This window comes from Castor canadensis, chromosome 7 (assembly GCF_047511655.1).
Source record: "Castor canadensis chromosome 7, mCasCan1.hap1v2, whole genome shotgun sequence".
NCBI classification, from domain to species: Eukaryota; Metazoa; Chordata; class Mammalia; order Rodentia; family Castoridae; genus Castor; species Castor canadensis.
In genome coordinates, this window is record NC_133392.1 from 107,392,932 (window position 1) to 107,409,195 (window position 16,264).

A 16,264-nucleotide genomic window follows, 5' to 3' on the forward strand; every position below is an offset into this window, starting at 1 on the left:
TAGAAATCAGATGGTCTGAGGAGGAGTATGTATTGTCTTTTTTTTTTCTTTAATCATTAAAGAAGCGAAGGAAATTGAAAGAAGCACAGAACAGAGTAGTTTCGAAGGAGAAAAAAAGATCCAGGGGGGTATGAGGAAAACAGCAGCTGAGAATAGAGAGGGAAAAAGAAAGAGTGTACCCAAGTGAGCTCTGCATATCCACGAGGCAACAAGAAGGTAAAGGATTTAGAGGATGGCTTCAGGCAAATAAAGGAAGAAGCCAACAAAACAAAGTTCTTTCCTGCATTAATATTTTGCTGTGTTAGACTCCATGTACCTTGCTTTTCAGTTGCTCCAACACATCAAGTTCTGACCTATCAACTGTAGCCCTTCTGCCTGAGCACACCCCCATCTGCCTCCTTCTTACTCAGTCTATAAAGTCAGCTTACAGGTCTCTGCTCAGTGATGCCTTCCTGGACCCTGAGGCCTAATCCCCAATTGTAAACTCTGCTCTCCCCCTTCTTTTTCTTTAGCATCCTCTATGTAATGGTGATTACTACATTGAATCTGCCTTTATCTCTTGAAGGTATCTCTTCTCCATTAGGCTGTAAGACTTTGAGGGCAGGGGTCCAATCTAGCTTAGTTTTGTACCCAGCTATGCCTGATGGCCCCTAGATCTTCTAGTTAGTGAGACCATTCCCTAGCAAGTAGACTCTGAGTTGGGTTTAGAGTGTAGGATATTTATTAGGGAGTTCCCTAGAGGTCAACACTTGAGAAAGGGAGGTGAAGGGCACAAATATGCAGAGGGAGAACTCAGTCCCAGTACAGGTCCAATGACAGCCTCAGCTGAGTGGAGAGGAGCCCTGGAGCCAGCATGGCTTTCCAGAGTTATGGGAATTGGGTGGAAATGACCAGGCATTTATACTCCAGCAATGATCACTCATTCATTGTGGGTCACCCCAGTAAGTGTTGTCACTTTGGGCAAGGTAACTTGACAACAAAGCAATCCCTGACAGGAAGGAGTTGGATCAAAAGGTCCTCTATGGTGATGTCACCAATGGCCATAGCTAGTGTTGTGGTAGTGGGAGTCTTTTCTCACCCATCTCTCCATTCACAAATATTTACTATGTGCCTTCCAGGTTCCAGTCTATCTATCTGTCCACAAGAAGAACCTATTTATCACACCACAATTGTACATTTCCAAGATTGGAGAAAGTATGGGGGTAGGTGGAGGGGACGGTGAAGAATGGGGAAAAAGAGACCACCAAAGCAAAACCCATACCTGTGGCATAATTTGAAAAAGGAACAAATAGCTAATGGATGTCAACTGCAGAGGAGCACTAACTGTGCATTATTTTATGTTCCCAGTAAGTGACAGTCAGTCCTATCTCATTTTATGAGAGGAAACTGAGCCTTATACAGTTGGTATAACTTGCTTACAGTTAGAGAGAGTCAAGTCTCCAAGCGGTGCCAGATGTAAACCCAGGTCTTCCTGAATAGAGGGCTATTACTCAGTTTTGCCAGGAAACCTTGGCTCTGCCCTTGCCAGCAAGCCATAAGCTTAGCAACAGAAGCCTTCAGTGGCAAATGGACCTTGTGGTAGCCAAAGAGACATTACTGGAGGTAGCCAGATATCTGGCACACTGAGTCAGGTGCTCTGTGTCTGCTCCCCCTGTGGGTGAACCCCAACCTACTATCCTGACCTGACCTGACTCTTGGTTGCTCTATTTACTGGGTGAGTCAGTGCAGCCCTGCTGACCTGGGCTGTGCTTTGACTCTAATTAACCTGGCCATCACCACAGTGGCTCAGTCAAGAGGCCCATAACCCTTTCTCTGACACCCTGCCTATAACTGGGTCAATCATCACATGGAGTATAACACATGTAGGTTATACTCTGTGAAAATCTGCAAACCCAGGTCTTCCTAAATAGAGGGCTATTACTCAGTTTTGCCAGGAAACCTTGGCAAAACTGTGTGCATTGTGTGCATTGTCTGTAAAAATATAAATCTGAGCTATACCCTGCTCAGTTCATAAACTCTGGACAGGATCAAAATCCACCTCAGCTTTGATTCCCAGTACAGTACCCAGTACAGTAGCTAGCTAGAGCAAATGCATATGGTATATTTGATAAAAAAGTAAAACGAATCAACAGACAAGCAATGAGCAAAGCTAGAGTCATTCAACAGAAATTACCAATGTATTCTGCTGTATCAGAAAGATCTAGATCTAGGACAACTTTTATCCATTTAACAATACACATCGACGGTTGCTAGAGGCCAGGCATTGTGCTAGGTACAGGAAAGACATCACTGCACAAGAAGATACATACAGTTCCTAAGTCCAAGAGCTTACAGGAACCAATATTAAACAACTTGCTGACCAAATGGCAGCTATTGTGATAAGCAGCACGGAGAAGGAGCACCGTGCATAACCAGTCTGATCCAGTCTTGGGGACATTTAAGCAACCTAAAAGATGAATGTGAATTAACCAGGACAAGAGGAAACAGGCACTGTGAGCAGGAAGCAGCTCTGTCAGTCCATAAGTCTAATGAGCTAGAGAAGACCTGAGTGGTAAGAGCACACGATGAAGAAACAGGGCAGAGTGACACTGGATGAAGCTGGAGAGGAGGGTGTGCCCATGTGGGGCACAGCGAGCCGTGGCAAAGGAGTTGAATTTTTTAATGAAAGAAATGGGAGAGCTGGGCCCAGTGGCTCACACCTGTAATCCTAGCTACTCAGGAGGCAGAGATCTGGAGGATCTTGGTTTAAAGCCAGCCCAGGCAAATAGTTCATGAGACCCTATCTTGAAAAAAACCATCACAAAAAAGGATTGATGGAGTGGCTCAAGGTGTAGTTCCTGAGTTCAAACCCCAGTACTGAAAAAAAAAAAAAAGAGGGGAGAAACCATTGGTAAAGATTAAGAGGACAGTGACATTAAGAGATTGGTCTTTAGAAAAATCTCTCTGGCTGCCTGTGTAGAATATATTAGAGAACAGGGCATATGCCATGTCCCAGCTCAGCAAGTTGCACATGGTAAATAGGTGCACTTTTTGTTAGTATATCAATCATTTGTCAGTAACAACATAACACAAGAAGTGGGAAGAGACAGAGAGGGAGGGGAGGGAGAAAGGTGGCAAGGAGACAGACAAGAAGAAGAGGGGAGCAATGGAAATGGGGTTACCAGGAGATGTGGTGGTAGGTCACAGTGCTGGGGACAGGACAGGACTTACCTGTGGGTCAGCATGATTCTTTCAGTGCCTGGTTAAAGTCACCCACCTTTAGTTGCCATGTTCAACCTCAGGTCTCCAGACATCTGTTCCACTCTCACTCCCAGCCCATCTGTGAAATACAGGAAAGGTGGTTTTTAGGATACTGAGAAAAATGGTTCTGGGGGAGACTACAGGGCCCATCTTGAGAGGTCAAGTAGGGCACTGTGCTGGCACAGCCTCCATCAGGCTTGCTTAGGTAGGGCATGCAAACCCAGCTTTCCAAACTTGAGGCTGAGAACCAGAGCACCCTGGTGACACCCTATGGCAGCCTGTTGGATTGGCCTTTGCAAAGATTGGACAGAACATGTAGAGTGTCATGGCCCACCAAAAACAAGAATGTGGGGGAATCATTCAGAAAGATTGAATCTTGGAGTACAGTGCGGGCAGGGAAAATGAGAACTTCGAGAGGCCTCTGAACTGACAGGGCTAATGATTATCCAATCAGGCAGTAGGATGGAGTAGGGGAGGTGCAAGGAAGAGGAGGTGTAGATTCGGACACCTCCTGGATATCTTCCTTGAGTATCTGGGTGGCAGGTGGTGTCATCTCTGGGACTGGAAACCATAGGGAGGAGCAAGTAAAGGAGGCAGCTGACAATCTCATTCTAAACACATTGCGTCCCCAATGCCAGTATCCAGATGGTGATGACAAATGACCTGAGCTCAGAGAACAGATCTGAAATGGAGGTATAAATGTACAAATGTGAGACTCACTCATCATCAAATAGGCAACATTAAAAACCAATGGAGTGGAGGAGACCACTCAGGAGAGATGAGTGGAAAGAGAGAGTTCAGTGTGAGAGGAGCCAGAGCCTGGGGGGGATATCTTCACGACACTGTCATCAACAACAAAGGCTAAGGGAGAGGCCGGAATGATCACGTGAACGCACCACTGATTTTTCTGCATAGGGCTTGGAGCTTACTGGATCAGCAGTGGGTGAAGGTCAGCCAAACAATTTGGCAAGGCAGCCTCAGGGGGAGGGAGAGAACTGTGTTTATACCCTGATCACCCTTGAGTAAGTCAGCTCTTGAGAGGAGAACAAGAGGAACTCGAGTGCAACTCTTGAGCAAAAGACTCCATGTGAAACTCACTTCTGTCCCCCTCCTTGTTGTGTTTGTGGCTTTGAAATTCTGGACACCACTCTAAGTGTCAAAACCTGAGAAAATCTAATTTCACAGGTATGAAAGGGAGTCTGGCCCTTGAATGCCAGTCTTGGCTAGCAGAGCTAACTGGGAAATCTGGCTGGTTTTGCTGTGAGCTCGCCCACCCCCAGCACACCCATGGAACATCCATCCAGTTGTCAAGTCTCACAGCCCTCAAACTGAGTTATGTAAGCTCAGCAGATTTATTAAGAGTTATCTATCAATTATATAGCTAAAACCAGGGAGGAGTCTGACAGATTTATGCAGAGCGTGACTCAGGTGCCTTTCTCCTACAAGGCCCATAGTGTAGTCAACTGGAACCCACCTATACATGCTATAAGATCACCTGCTACCTTACAAGTGGCAGCCTCCAAGAAATACATTGCCATATATAGATAATGCACACACATATATCCATGTAAATGTCCACATATCTGTGGATATGTAGAAGTATGCAAATAATTTTTTTGCAAATAAGAAAAGCATTACTGGAAGTAAAGTCCTAAATTCTAAGCCTGCCCTTATTAATCTCCCTTTGCACACTTGCCATAATGTGTGTGTATGATTGTATATGTGGACAGAAGTATTCAAAAAAGCAAAGTGTATTTTGAGTAATTTTTTCCCATAAGGGAAAAAGCACTTGGTTCAGTTCCTAGTGCATTTGCTGGTGAGGAACAGGCTTCCTGGAGAAGGTGGCAACTGATTGAAGCCTAAGGGGTGGCATGGGATTCCAGAAACTGGGGAAGCCTAGGGAGTAACATTCCAGGTAGAAGGAAGAACCTGAGCAGAGGTGGGAAAAGGTAGTAAGGGCCTCAGGAAATGTCAGACTTAATGCTGCTGTGTCAGCTACATCAGAAAGAAATGGAAGAAAAAGATGGAAAGTCAAGTCGAAGGGCCTTGAATTTTGACTGAGATAATTTGGACTTTATATGTGGAAGTGGGGAATGGAAAACCTTGGAAGGGGTTCATCAGGAAAGCAATGTGCTCAAAGTTATCCTTTGACCTAATCTGATCACAGAGCAGAAAGAAATTGAGAAAAGAAAATCTAGATATTACAATACCAGACCAGTACAGAACTTGCAATAGTGATGTGGGTGAATGTCTACTAAACAGAAAGGTGCATATAATAAAGTTTAAGGCTTATTTAAGTCAGTTGCTAATTGATGTGTATTATATAATCTCATAAGAGATATACTCAGGGGCCAGGCGTAGTGTCACAGGCCTCTAATCTCAGCTACTTAGGAGGTAGAGGCAGGAGGATTTCAAATTCTGAGCCAGCCAGGGCAAAGTTAGTGAGATCTTATCTCAAAATCAAAACAAAAATGAAAGGGCCAGGGCCTGGCAAAAGTGGCAGAGTGCTTACCTTGCAAGTGCAAGATCCTGGGTTCAGTCTTCAGTAGAAAAAGAAAAAGAAATACACGCGGGGCAGGACATGTAGCTGAGACTCAGTGATAGAGCACCTCCTACAATATGTGGGGCCCTGGATTCGAACTCCAACGAAAAGAAGTACACCAAAATATAAACGTTACCTATTTCTTGTTTATTTTTCTATTGGTTTTGCATCTTTTATATCACTGCCTGCAATGAACATTTTCTTGTGAAAAGAAAAAAAAAAAAAAGAGGGGAAGGGAGAAGGAATCTGCTCTGTCAACCAAAAAAGTCCATCAAAGTATTTCTTCCACAATAAAATCATTGGCCTTAGAGTTGGACCATGACTTTCCCCTCATTTAACAGCCTTGACTAGGGTCATGGCACCCTGACCTCTGAAAAAGGGAGGCAGCCACCAGAACAGGACGGACATAGTCCCTGCCCTCTGAGGTTTTCAGCATGGCCAACCCTGGCCCAGGAGAGCCTTGAGATCTAGTTTAGGTGAAGACTGCCAACAGCCGTTGTGACTTGGGATTCAAACTGCACCGCTCAGGCTCAACACATTGTTGACAGGAGAGTTTTCTAGTCATCGAGACCAACTGTAATTAATGACTGTGTTTAAGAGCAGTGAAAACCAAGTCTGTGAACATTCCACAATGCCTCCAGACATTTTTTAAACTCAAAAGCTGTTCTCCTTTAGTAGTTGCTAAGAACAGGCTACATCAGAATCACCACCCACACCCCAACTCCACCCGTCAGTGATTCTAATTCATCCACAGCAAAAAAATGTATTTGCTCTTACCGTGTGCCAGACACTGTTCTCAGTGTGGGAGCCCAGCCACAATCAAGGCAGAGCTGGCGGTCAGACCCTTCCATTTCATTTCCTGGATGGCGCCCACCATGCTTTTTATTTTCTCAGTTCTTCCTACTCAGCTCCTGGTTTCTGGAAGGTGAGAAGGGAATGTCAATAGCCGAGATTTGAGTTGGATTTGGGGAGGTTTTAGTTGCTGTATGCAGATCCCAGGCAAGCTGCCTGGCCCACAGGCAATTCTCAGCCAGTGACTGTTGAATGAATGGCCTCCACATCCCACAAGTGTCAGACTCTCTGCAGAGCCTTCTCCCTACCTTTCTGCCTGCTTTATTCCCAGACTCCCTCTTCGCCACTTTCCCTGAAAGACTTTCTGGAATTTGCCAGGTTCTCTGTTGTTTACGCTCTTGGTTCCTAGATGTCTCCTTTGAGCACTTACCACCATAGAAATTATATCATTGCTTAATCTGTTTCTTCTGTTAGCTTAGAAACTGCACGAAGGCTGGAGCTCAGCTGGCCTTACCACTCTACACCCGGTCCCCAGCACACAGGCTGCCCGGTGGTACCCACTCAAACATATTCAGTACCTTGAGTTAGACCATCTCAAAAAAGCTAAATAAATAACGGAACTCCATCACAGAGTTATCCTAGATAACAAATTTCCTTTTCTATAAAATGAGTTGGCTCTCCCCTGGGAGGGAAAAAGTACAACTCAGCTCTCAGCTTTGGTTTGAAATACCATACTTCAGTGACATTAGGACTTGAGATTTTGGCTGGCAGAGTGGCTCAAGTGGTAGAGTGTCTGCCCAGCAAGCATAAGCCCTTGAGTTCAAACCCCGGTACCACCAAAAAGAAAAAAGAAAAGTCTTGAGATTGTTGTACATTTTGATCCCTCTGAAGCTGAATGTGCCTTATGATCCACAGATCATATATATGTGCCTTATTTAACAGAACTTTCAAGACTTTCAATAATGATGCACCTTATGTTACAAGAGGAGTTGATTGATGAAATGAGGATGGGATGATCATCTTCTTAGTTTTCTTGCCACAAGAGTAAGCCTTGCCCAGGAGTTTGGACTTAACACTGTAGGTAGTAAGGAGCTATGGAAGGGTTTTGAAGGAAGGAGCAACATGGCAGCTTTGCTGCTAAGAACCTCTCTGTCCCATGCTGGTGGAGACAAGTGAACTGGAATAACCTGCTTGGGGAAACAGCAGGTTCCCACTGCTTCCTTTGGAACACAAAGGGTTTCAGTTTCCTGTGTTAAGGCCCCTGGGTGCCATGTTACCAGCCCTCTTCCAAGGGATCCCAGAGTAGCATTCACTTCTTGTTAACAAACATCCCCTGCTCCCCCCGCTCTCTTACCGCATGAAGACCTGACTTTGCTGGTTGGATCCTTGGATCCTTCCTCCCCAGGCAGCGGGCCCTAACCACGCACGCACAAACTACACAGGCTGTCCATTCATTAGCTAGTAGAGGGTAGGAAAGCTAGAAGGGAGAAGCACATCCCAGTACAAAGGTCAGACCACCCCTCCCTCAGGGCAAGTGACTGCAGAAGCCAAGTTATAACCAGAAAGCCAATTTATTCACTTCTAATGAGAAAATCAACTTTCGAGAGTACTGGAAGTTCACACTGGCCAGAGCAACTTGTTCTTGCCCTGTTGAAAAATGAATACCAAGAAGCAAGCTTATCCAGAAAACTTGGTGAGTGAAGAATTAGGGCAAGGGCTGAACATGACACAAAACTTCCTCACCCACTATGGGGTTGTTTAGCCAGTGAACCTCCTAGCTCAGCTCCACTGGCCACACCTCCTTCTCACCTGGACACAGAATGGACAGACAGCGCCAACATTTGCCCCTGAAGCTTGTCATTTTCTAAGCTTCCAAGACTGGCTAATTTCCATCTCACACAATATGGCCCCCAGCCCCCCAAAGTAATCTGGGCTTTGTTTACTCCCTTATTGTCACAGTCAAACCCAGTGTCACATTTGAACAGTCTCCTGGATTTTTCCCACAAATATCTTATCCCAACCACAGCATGTGTTTTATTGTTTAATCCCTTCCAAATTGATTTACGAGTTCCACAGGACTCCTGTCATTTCCTAGGAACTGGCAACAGAGAAAATGACCTTCTTTTTAATAAGGAACTTAACTCCAACTTGACATCCAGATGTGGATCCCCTTCTTCCTCCCAGGGTTGGAGTTACCTGCAGAGCTTGCTTCCAGGGCACTATGAATTAACCAGGTTTAGGTGCCTGGGTGAGAGGCCCAGGAAGTTCTCCTTAGCAGCCTCAGGCCTTGATGTCCTTGGGTGTGCACTGCAGGGGGCATTCTGTCAGAATCTTAGGAGCACATATGAAGCTCCATGGAGCTGGAGTCCCATCCCAGCTTTGCTGTAGACATAGCATTGACATTTGTCCTCTTGAAAGATTTTTTGTGTGTGTATGTGGTACTGGGGTTTGAACTCAGGGCCTTGCAGTTGCTAGGAAGCCATGTCCCCAGCCCTCCAAGTCTTATTTTTTAAATGGGATAATACTTGTCTCTCCTTGGAGGATGAAGTAAAATAACAAAGCACAGTACCTGGTGCTGAGTAACCAGTGTTTCTTGTTCCTTTTCTTCCTAATTTTTCTCATCACAGTGGCTTATTGCACAAAAGCGTAGTCCTCTAGAAAAATGTTCTTCCTCTCCCCTCTGCCCACCCCACTCACCCATGCATTTTAAAGGTGGTGAGAGAAGCCTAGCAGTTCATTTTTTTTCCTTACAATATCTTAAACATACCAAAATAAAATAGGGAAGAGAGGGAAGACAATGAGCTCCAAGCTGGTAGTTATTGAAACTTGATATTAGGTACATTAAGTTGTTCTCTGGAAATTTTCCATATTAAAACATTTTTTTTTTTTGGCAGTACTAGGCTTTGAACTCAGGGCCTGGCACTTTGCCGTGTTCACGGACATTTCAAGCACAGTGACAAGGACAGAGTAGTGTGATTGGGAGTCTGGTGGGGCACTTTACCCAGCTTGGGAGGAGAGAGGCTGACCCCACAGCCTCTGCTTCTGTCCCACACCCAGCGGGTGACATGAGCACTGAAGAGGCAGCAGGATGTGCAGAGGACACTCCAATAGACATCATTTCATGGCCGTAGGATTCAGTCCCTGGTATATATGTCACCTTCTCTGAAAGCCTCCTCATCTTTCTCTCTTCCAGGCTGAGTTGGGCCTTCCAGAGCCTTTTCATGCTGGGGAGGGACCAGGAGAGGAGGTGTCCCTGAAAACCTGGGCTACTGCAAAGGTCCCATCTTCAGGACTTGACAGTGACAGGCTTGCTTGTCCACCAACAATGCTGGCGCCTCCATGTGGCTAAAGGGTGACCATCATCAGCGGTGAATTTAAGCAACTCTGATGGTAAGTCATTTGAGAAGCCTCTGGTCTCTTCAATATTTGCACATAAATGAGCTTTGATTAATATATTTCTAACACACTGCCTCAAAGCTGCAGCATAATTGAAATTTGCATAAAAATTGACTGCTGAATTGTAATTATCTGTTTACTTATCTGGCAGCGTCCCCTTCCTCACCTCTTCTCCTTTCCCAATGGAGTAGAAGGAGGGACAAAGGGAGGGAGGAAGAACAGAAGGGATGGAAAAAAGGAAAGAAAGGTAGGAAGAAGTGGAAAGTCTGCTTGGTCTTCCCCTCCCCCACTCCCAATGTCAATGCTATGTCATATGAAGGGTGACATTAGCCATCATCTTTTCTGTGCTGTTCAGGATTTGACATGTAAGTGACTTAAAATCCTGCTGCTGACTAGCTTCTCCAACTTGGGTTTGTCATTTCACTTTCTAGAATCTTCATTCCCTCACCTACAACTTAAGGATGGGCAGCACTGACCTGACATCCTAAGGGTCATGGAAGGGTTATGCTAGATAATGCGGGAGAAGTTTGAACATTCCAAAGCCCTGAAGATACTTTAGGGGTATGTTCACGGCTGGTGACATGGCCTCCACATGGCCTCCACAGCCTGGCACTTCCTCCTGACTCACCGGCCCCATGATGAGCCCTGAAGGTTGCTGAGCTAATGTTTGAACGCCCTTTAAACAGGAGAAGGACTTTAAAACAGCTTGGGTCACTTCTGGATAGGTGGCCTCTTTATGAGTACAAAGAAGAGCAAAGATGGACTTTCTTCTTCCCTTTAATTTTCTTTCAAAAAGGGAAGTGACTAACTTCATCATTAGTGCACACTACCATGTTTGAGTCAGCCCCAGAGATCTCTGGGACGGGATCATTAAAAATATTATTATTCCTCCTTTTTTTAATGGGAAAAGCATTGTGTGTTTGTTTAAAAAATGTGAATGATACAGGAACATAGAAAATAAAAGGTTAAAGCCCTGTTCTTCCAAATACGACTCCACTCTTTCCCTCATGGGCCAATGGTAAGAGTACAGAGGTGTAGCCTTCAGTTTTTAGAGACAGGTAAGATAGGTCAGTGGATAGATTATTCTGTACGTTCTGTCCTGCAAATTTCTTTTTCCACTTACTCATAAATAAGGTTTTAAGACTGGAAATTGAGAAACGAATGCAAATGCTTTAGCAAGTACTGTTCGTTCTGTGTTTCTTAAGTCAAAACACAGAGTTGGAATGGTATCCTAACATTTGAGAGGAAAATCATGCCCCTGAGCACACATTTATCACATGTGTGTCCACCCGGACTAGAACGTGAGCTTCTCAAAGGTGAGTCATATTCCCCAGGCCAGCATAATGTCTGGCTTCATGTTTGTAAGTGAATAAATGAATGAAAAAATCTACTATGACACTGGGATCCCTGCAGAAGCAGTCCATGAAGTAATCCATCCCAGGCCCCTTCTGTGCTTTATTGTGTCTGCTTTTCCCAGCTCTTTGGCACCTTGCATCATTTCACAACAGTCCGTTAGTGTATATGGCACTTGGTTCTTTATCTTATTATTTTACAGGTGGGGAAAACTGTGTCTCCGTGAGATGACAGAGGCAGGCCTAGAGTCTAGATATTTTCTGTTGCACTCCACTTTTTGGGTTCGCCATTGCCAGCCTCTGTTGTGCAGAATGGCCAAAGGAGAACAGAATCAGTTTGTTGTCCACACTGAGCACTCACTGTGAGGCAAGAGGTGAGTTGGGAAGGCTTCTTTTGTTCTGACCTGCATTAGTGGGCAGTGTACTACAGTCCTCTTGTTTGCAAATCCATCTTCTGCCATCTGCTGGTGAACCCAGCGTTTCATTATGGCCATTCATCAGCCCTCATAACAGAGTTTCCATCTATTGAAGGGCAACTTGGTGTCATGAGGTTGACATGTTGGATTTCTATTACTCATCAAAGTGGACCCATAAGTAGAGGCACATCGGATCCCCATTTTCAGTTGGAGCAACTGAGGCTCATGCTGTTTAGGAAACTCCTCCAGTGTGTATTGGTTTCTTAGGGTAACAAATTGCCACAAACTTGGTGCTTAAAACATTAAGTATTTATCTCCTCATGGTTACTGAGGGGACAAGTTTGAAATCCAGGTGTTGGCAGGGCCTCACTCCCTCCCAAGGTTCAAGGAGAAACTCTGGTCCTGCCTTGTCCTCCTCTGACACCTTGCTCAACACAGAGTTGCAGTCCTTCCAATCTCTGATGACCTGTGGTCTCCTCCTTGTCTCACCTCTCTGCTTCTCTTAGGATATTTGTCATCAGATTCAGAGACCACCAGGGTGACCTCATCTTGAGACCTTTTTCCCAAATAAGGTCATCCTACAGTTAGGATGTGTACCTGTGTTTTGGAGGTCACCATTCACCACACCACGTCATGCTGCCTAGTCGGTAAGCTGTACAGCTGGCACTCCACCCCACATCTGCACAACTACAAAGCCGGTGCTTTTTGTCACTGGCTGGCGCATTGGCTTGGCTGCCCTCAACGCTCCCTTCTATGTCTGCTCCACTTCCCGTGCCCACCATTTTAGGCATCTGCTTCTCTCCTATCAGTGAAGCCCCCACCCCACAAAAAAATCCTTGCCCCCTGACATTTCCCTCCATGGGAAATGTAGGGTGTAGGGTGTAGGGTGCCCACCTGATTGACTATCCAAATTTGAGAATGGAAAAGTAAGCATGAGAATTAATGACTGTCCTAGAGCAGGACAGGGCCAGGTGATCGGGGTGGAAGAAGTCCCTGTCCTGTGTGCCCAGGGCAGCCCTCTCCTGCTGGATTCCCCCAACAACTTCTGTGTTTCTGCATTCTGAAGTAGATCCTCCTCCCATGGTGCAGCCCCACTGACAGGTGTCAGGGGACCTTGAGGCTCCGGAGATACCCAACAACTGATGGGTTGCTACACATCGACTTTGTGCCACTGAACACTGGGACATACTCTCCACCCTGAAGGACTTTACACACAGCAGGCAAGCCAGGGAAATGGCCCCAGCTACAGAAAGGACAAAACAACATGAGCAGGCTGCTACCTGAAGGGGGAAGTCACACCTAAGAAAAGGCGAGGTAGGGAGAGGAGATGGAAGATGGCAGTGCCATGGGGTGTCCCACATGATACTGGGTTCATCCTGTGAGGAAGGTCTGGGTCCACACTCCATTATCAGAAGCCTTGGGCACCAGGTGTGTTTTGGATTCAGAAATTTCTGGATTTTAAAGACATAACATGTTGTCAGTTCCATTTATTATGTACCTCCTCCAGTGAGGTCTTGGGTCTGTGTCTCATGAGTAAAATTTCAGTAACACTAGGAAAACGTGTACATTCACATTAAATACAACTAACACAGACTAGAAAAAACCTGGTGTCTGTTCAGGGCAGGGTTTTATGGCCAAATCAATTCAGGACAATTAGATCTTACTGCCACGTGGGTTAAGAAGAAATGAGTGTTCATAGCTTTTGAGTTTGGGGATTGTACATAAGCCTGCGTTGTTTCCTCTGATTCGCAGACAAAGAAACTGAGGCACAGAGGAGTTAAGAAGCTTGTCTGCGACGCGCAGTAAGTAGAGGTGTGCTGGAATTGGTGCATGCAGCCGTCTGCCTGGCAGGTGCAGCCTTGTGCTGTTTCAGGTGACTTCCTTGCGTCCTACCAAGCCCTCAGGCACAGCACAACTCCTGAAAAGACCCACACCTCCAGTCCTACGCGATTTTGTAGAAGCACTCGCATCAAAGCCTCAAGTCATGTGAACGCTCGTAATCCTTCTGTCTGCAGATGTCTGGGACGTGTTGATTTTGAGACATCTGGTAGTGTGAATAATTCAGCCATCTCAGGCAGGAGGGTGACATTCTTCCTCGTGAACTTGGAAGGGACTTTTAATTAAAAAGGCATGCATGACAATGCAGGCAGAGTTGTTTAGGCAGCAGAACCAGACAACAATGCTTTGGTGACCTACTTCAAACACACGTGGGGCTGAGGGTGTGGCTCAAGCACCAAAGCACCTGCTTAGCAAGTGCAAGGGCTTGAGTTCAAACCCCAGTACCACCAAAATGAAAAAAGGGAAGGGAGGAAGGAAGGAAAAAAAGAAGGAAGGAAAGAAGGAAAGAAACACACGTGATTGCTCAACTTTATAAAAAGAAAATAAAGTTCCCAAGAGAGTAATAATTATTCCTGACAGCGCCTTTAGAAGAAATGGGCTAAGAGGAATGGAAATACCTAGTCTAAGAATAATTCAAAGTATTTGCTTCCTCACTGATGATGCTGAGTCAGGCTCCCTGCCACACACCCCCTTCCCTCTCTCTCTCTCTCTCTCTCCCTCTCTCTCTCTCTCTCTCTCACACACACACACACACACACACATGCATGCACGCATACCTTGTGTGCATCGTGTAGTTGGTGAAGCTTAGAAATTTGTCCCTTCTCTCCTCTTTGCTGCAGAGTTGAACCCTGCTGCACGGCTGTCCCCCTGCTAGAGTCAGCAGGCCCAGCATTCTGCCTGGTTAGGTTTAGCTCCTGACTTACCACCACCTCTGCCCCCTGGGAGAGAATTCATTCCAGGCTAACAAAAGTGGAATTTTTCCATCCAGAGTTGAGACTCTCAGCCTCTCCTCACTACTAGGTTTTTCGTTTGTTTCTTTGCTTGCTTTTTTTTTTTTTTTTAACCATTGTTTTGTCTCCTTTTTGATATTCTTTTTTAAAAAATAGTGGCCATTAATTGTACAGAGGGGTTTCATTGTGATATCTCCATGGATGTGTACAGTGTACTTTGATCAAATTCAAACCCTCTATTATACAGCCTTAGCCCCCCTCCAATCATTCCCTGCTTTTCAAACAGTATTTAGTAGTTCTATCTTCATATAAATATACATATATATGTAATTCAATTTTGTTCACCTCCCAATACCCTTTTCACTCCCCACTCCTTTGAGTCCCCCCATAATCCCCTTTCCCACTCATGTCCCATCATCATCACCATTTTAGGTCTCGATTCTACACATGGGTGAAAAGATGTGTTTGACTGAGCTTGGCTTATCACTTGACATACCTCCACGTCCATCCATTTTCCTGCAGCAACATAATTTCATTCTTCTTTATGACTGAGTAATATTCCGTATCACATTTTCTTTATTCATTCGGTTCTTGGGCACTTAGGCTGATTCCATAGCTTGGTTATTGTGACTAGTGCTGCAACAAATATGGGTGTGCAGGTGTCTCTCATATGTTGATTTAAACTTCTCTGTAGGTATGCCCAGGAATGCTATATAACAGAATCATCAGGTAAGTCTACTTTTAGGGTTTTTTTTTTTAGGAGCCTCCATACTGATTCCCATTCCCACCAACAGTGTGTAAGTGTTCCTTCCCACTCCCCACCCACCCTACATCCTCACCAGCAATTTGTTGCTGCTTGTTCTCTTGACGACTGCCATTCTGACTGGGGCAAGATGGAAGCTCAGTGTTGTTTTGATTAAAAATATGGAACACTTCATGAATTTTTGTGTCCTCCTTGCACAGGGGTCATGTTAATCCTTTCTGTGTCTTTCTAACTGTAGTAGATGTGTTGTTTTTTCTCTTGACACAATGTCATGCTCAGAAAATGCCCTTAACATGTATTTTGTGTTTTTCTCACACTTCAGCTACAGGGAAAAGATAACTATTTGCCTAAAACAACCCAGAGTTTTTCACTGAAATTGAAATACAATAATGATGGCTGATAACTTCACTGGGTGAGAAGCCAGATGTCTTCACTGTGTGCCAGACGGCTCCCCACACTGTGTGCTTGGCCTTGGGGGACATAAGTGATCAGAATTCAGCTTCCAGAACCAAACTGTACTATGTACAAATAATAACAGCTCGGGAGAACACCCTGATCTGGTTTTGGAGGAGTACTGGCAATTGAACTCAGGGTCTCATGCCCAGTAATCTGAAAATTTGAAGTCAGAAATTCTCCAAAATCCTAACATTTCGAGTTCTGATTTGATTGGAAAATCTCACACCTGACTTCATGTGACAATGGTTGCAATCCAAAACACAGGAGCACTAAGAATATTGTATATTACCTTCCAGGTGGAGTGTGTCAGGTGTGTGGAGGCACAAAAGAGTGTGCATACACATATGTATGTATGCATGCAGATATTACAAAATCTAAAACAAATTCAAGTGTGGAACACTTCTGGTCCCAAATATTCCAAGCAAGGGGTACGTGGCCTGTAAATGCCTCTAGTATTTTTATTTGCCAAGCACTATTACAAGGACAACCCTTATGTTCCTTTCATTGTAACCAAAACG

The 16,264-nt window shown here is 45.0% G+C and overlaps 1 long non-coding RNA gene and 1 other non-coding gene across 2 annotated transcripts in view; both read right to left on the reverse strand.

Moving 5' to 3' along the window:
• LOC141424660 (uncharacterized) overlaps positions 1–8,041 on the reverse strand; it is a 45,085-nt gene extending 37,044 nt beyond the window's left edge. The window contains exons 1-3 of the long non-coding RNA XR_012449526.1: positions 7,929–8,041; positions 6,560–6,700; positions 3,257–3,319 (exon numbers count right to left, since the gene is read on the reverse strand). This is a non-coding gene — a long non-coding RNA (uncharacterized lncRNA). The remainder of the gene's footprint in view (positions 1–3,256; positions 3,320–6,559; positions 6,701–7,928) is intronic.
• A 7,404-nt stretch (positions 8,042–15,445) lies between these two features.
• LOC141425216 (U6 spliceosomal RNA) lies at positions 15,446–15,555 on the reverse strand. The gene has a single exon (XR_012450304.1). It is a non-coding gene; the product is annotated as a U6 spliceosomal RNA (small nuclear RNA).
• Positions 15,556–16,264: the final 709 nt, after the last annotated feature.